At 40.9% G+C, this 4,484-nt stretch overlaps 1 non-coding gene across 1 annotated transcript; it reads left to right on the plus strand.

The window, feature by feature from the left end:
- Positions 1-3,744: 3,744 nt before the first annotated feature.
- Positions 3,745-3,805, plus strand: LOC112207099 (U7 small nuclear RNA). The gene has a single exon (XR_002941570.1). It is a non-coding gene; the product is annotated as a U7 small nuclear RNA (small nuclear RNA).
- The last annotated feature ends 679 nt before the right edge of the window (positions 3,806-4,484 follow it).

The raw sequence follows: 4,484 nt of genomic DNA on the forward strand, positions 1-4,484 counted from the left end.
AAGAAATTGCTGCAGCCATTCCAACTTTCAGCAACCACCACCCTGATCAGTCAGCAGCTGTCAACATGGAAGCAAGACTCTCTACCAGCAAAAAAATTAGGACTTGCTGAAGGCTCAGGTGATCATTAGCAATTTTTAGCCATAAAGTATTTTTAATTAAGGTATGTACGTGTTTTTTTAACATAGTGCTATTGCACAATAGCAATGGACTACGGTGTATTGTAAATAATAACTTTTATATGCATTAAGAAACAAAAAAAATTGTGTGACTTGGTTTATTGCCATATCCACTTTATTGTAGTGGTCTAGAACCAAAACCACGTTATATCTGAGGATGGTTTCCACCATCATCAAGTGGAAACAATGTAAACAGGACTAGACCCAACAGGTCCAAAATCACAAGAAAGTTGCACATGCAGATGGCTCACACTGCAGCATGCCTTTTCTGATTTCACTGCCACACTTTCCATATCCCACTCCTGTGGAATCACGGATACTTCCTTATGATCACTTGCCTGGGAAGGAAAAAAAAAACCTAACCAAATTTCTAGAAATCTCTGCATGGTATGATAGCTCTTGCCCTAAATGGATTTCTGTAACATTCAGTTCCATCTAGGTAGACCCTGAAGGATGGTGGGAAAGGGATATCCTCCCTGTGGGAGAAACTTCAAGAACTGTAACTCACTGGGTAGTCTGCTCCTTGCAAATGAAAACATCCTATGTGATGTGAATTTTCCATGCAACATTGCTTCATTGCTTCAACAAATGAACTCTGTGAGTCAATATTCTGATACCCATTAGATTTACAGGTCTTATCTTGCACCCCATCAGCCAGAAGCAGTTGATGTTGATCTTATAGAATAGTGACATGGCTATTGAAAACCCAGTTACATTGCCAGCTCTCAGGCCATGTTATATTGGGGTGTGAAGCTGGGATGTGATCCTGCAGGATGAGGTAAATGCTCAGAACCTTTGAATAATACATAGTGCAGTTTCTCTTCTCCAGGAACCAAAGGAGTATAAATGGGGTTGTGCCTCCAAAAGTTTTATCAGTAGCCCTTGCATAAAATGTTTGTTTCCTGTCCTCATGACTTTGGTCTTTGATAATTTAGCAGTTTTAATAATTAAGAGTACACACACCAGGGATACAATAATTTTGTGGGATAGACAAGTAGAAATGTCTTTTAGTCAGAAAATACAGGGTCACAATTTAAATGAGAAGACAAGACTAGAGATAACAGTTTGAGAGTCTTCAGGTGTCCGATGTGAAGGTGTAAGAGTAAATTAGTCCTCTGAAGGAGAGTGCAGACTGAGCAGCCAGCCAAAGACTGCAACCTGGGAAATCCTATAGTCAGAGGCTGAAGAAATGAACACAGGTTGAAACAATCTACAATAAAAATCAATGAGGCATTTCTAGCTTTAAATAGTATTTGGCTAGCAGCCCTGCCTCAGGGTCTCTCAACTGCTGCCTATAACACATAAAAAGGTAAAGAAAAATGACAAAATTAATCCTAACACAGAGCATAAAGAATGACAAGCTGCTTGCTCATTACCAGGAGGAATTGCCCTAATTTATGAGGCTAATGGAGGTGGATTCAGAAAAACAGTTGTTGGCTTATCCATACTCTACTTCATGGTACAGAACAGATCCACCCATCTGAAAGAAAGTTTGGCATCTGAGCATCCCTTTCCCACTGTCTGCTCACTGAATTAGAGAGCCAGTGTCCATCAGAGCTGCAAACTAAGCAGCTGGCCCTCTTCGGCCTCTGTATTAGCCTGTTTTTGAATTGATGTTAAAAAAAAATTACCTGACACTGGGTAATTTATAAAGAAAAGAGGTTTAATTGGCTCATGGTTCTGAAGGCTATACAGGAAGCATTGTGGCTTCTGCTTTTGGGGAGGCCTCGAGAAGCTTCCAATCATGGCAAAAGGCAAAGGGGGAGCAGGCATCTTACATGGCAGGAGCAGGAGCAAGAGAGAAAGTAAAGGAGGAGGTGATACACACTTTTAAACAACCAGCTCTCACGAGAACTCACTATCATGAGGCATAGCGTGAAGGGGATGGTGGTAACCGTTCCTGAGAAATCCACCCCTGTGATTCAATCACCTCCCACCAGGCCCCACCTCCAACACTGAGGATTATAATTCGACATGAGATTTGGGCAGAGACACAGATCCAAACAATATCAGCCTCTCGAATCTAAAATCCTGCTTTGAGAGGTGATTATAATACTGTTAGAGACTATCATCTTTATGCATGTAACTGGGGACTGCAACTTCCGGAATTCAGTGGGGAAAGATGGGGTGGATGGAGAGACAGGTAATTGTCCATTTGCCCTGTCACATTTGTCCCTATGAATACAGTGTACGGGGAGAGTGCTGGCTGCAGTGCTTGCTGAAATGATAGCTGATCATGGATTCCATTGGTTTAAGACAGTGGAATAACAAAAGGCCCTGGGAATTACTTTTACATAGGCATATCAATCTGGACTCTACTTAGAGATCTAAGAGTGGAGCCAAAGGAAATCCACATTTCGTATCTGAATAGATGACTGATATACTGGATATAGATGAGAAAATAAAGAAGGGGAAAATCTGTCCAAACTGACCTAAGATCTTAATTCTCTCCAGATTTAGCAGTATGAAAAGCTATCACATCCTTGTGTATTTTATTTCCTCAAGTTAACATTCCTGGCTGTCTCCAGATTCTACTAGTTAAGGTCCATCTTGCCTGACAACCTTTGAAAAAGATCCAGTTCTTGAGTTCATCTTCCCTCACAGATTTCAAGTTTCAGATTATTGTTTGCTTCTCAAGGCTGCTTGGCAAGGCTCTTAGACTTGAACTCTCCTTTGTTCCCTATCCACAGCTAGTGGTCAGCTCTGCTTTCTTGCACATGACCTGTCCCAAGTCCTTGGAACCTTGGTCCATATCAGACTCCCAAGCCCTCTTCTTGTCCCAAGAGAAGCATAAAAAATAATATACAAAAGGGAAAGGAACATAATACAGAAGATTCAGAAGATTCGCTTATCTCTGAAAGTGATTTTCTAAGGAAATAGATACCTCTTTTAGAAAATTTGCATTCTCAAGAAGAAAGCAAGAAGATGAGGCTTGTACGAAACAGAAGCAGAAAGACAAAAGAGATGAGATAAAACCGAATCTGAGAATTACAAGTATGTTTGAGGAGTAATCTGGACTAATTTAAACAGAAGTAATAGTAACTCAAAGGCAAATTGAATAAAAATATCTAGACTTAAAAGAAGACCTAAAAGTAAAGAAAAAGGTGACATGAGATTAATGGTCAAAGATCCATATCTAGACATATCCTAGGGGGCAGAGAAGATAACAAGGAGTTTGCAAGCATTCCAGTAGACTAAAACAGATTACTTATAAATAACTAAAAATCAGATAACCCTCATTTAGAGCTTCCATTATAACAAACTTTGTAACAAAATTTGGATGGATAAAATTTACAATTTAAGCTACTGTTTAAGTGCAAACTAATGTGTTTATGTACGATGGCAAGAGAAAACATGAGAAGTTTCAGAATAAAATAATACCCATATTTTCTTCTTTAAAAAAGTCTTGAGCATAGCCAAGCACGGTGGCTTTTACCTGTAGTCCCAACTACTCAGGACTCTGGAGGCTGAGGTGGGAGGATTGCTTAAGCCCAGGAGTTCAAGGTCAGTCTTGGCAACATTGTGAAACCCATGTCTAAAACCTTTTTTTTTAAATAAAAAATAAATCACATTACAGCTCTTTTAAAATTTGTCTAGCAGGTTTTCTGGTCTTTACCAGAAAGTCCCCGACAATGAAAAAACATTTTTGTAAGAAAAATAAATTTTAAGAAATAAATCTTGGCTGGGAGCAGTGGCTCATGCCTGTAATCCCAGCACTTTGGAAGACCAAGGTGGGAGGATCACTTGAGCTCACGAGTTCAAGACCAGTCTAGGCAACATGGTGAAACCTCGTCTCTACTAAAAGTACGAAGAAAAAAACCTAACTGGGCATGGTGGCCCACACCTGTAATCCCAGCTACTCAGGGTGCTGAGGTGGAAGGATCGCTTGGGGCAGGGAGGTCGAGGATGCAGTGAGCCAAGATTATGCCACTGCACTCCAACCCAGGCAACTGGAGTGAGACCCCATCTCTAAATAAATAAATAAATAAATCTTGAGTATCTTCAACTAATTAAGAAATCAGAATAAGAATTCCAAATGAAAGCCAGGTGCGGTGCTCATGCCTGTAAACCCAGCACTTTGGGAGGCTGAGGCAGGCAGATCACCTGAGGTCAGGAGTTCGAGACCAGCCTGGCCAACTTGGCAAAACCCTGTCTGTACTAAAAATACAAAAATTAGCCAGGCGTGGTGGCAGGTGCCTGTAATCCCAGCTACTTAGGAGGCTGAGGCAGGAGAATCGCTTGAACCTGGGAGGCAGAGGATGCAGTAAGCTGAGATCATGCTATTGCACTCCAACCTGGGAGACAGA

This window comes from Pan troglodytes, chromosome 1 (genome assembly GCF_028858775.2).
Source record: "Pan troglodytes isolate AG18354 chromosome 1, NHGRI_mPanTro3-v2.0_pri, whole genome shotgun sequence".
Classification (NCBI taxonomy): Eukaryota; Metazoa; Chordata; class Mammalia; order Primates; family Hominidae; genus Pan; species Pan troglodytes.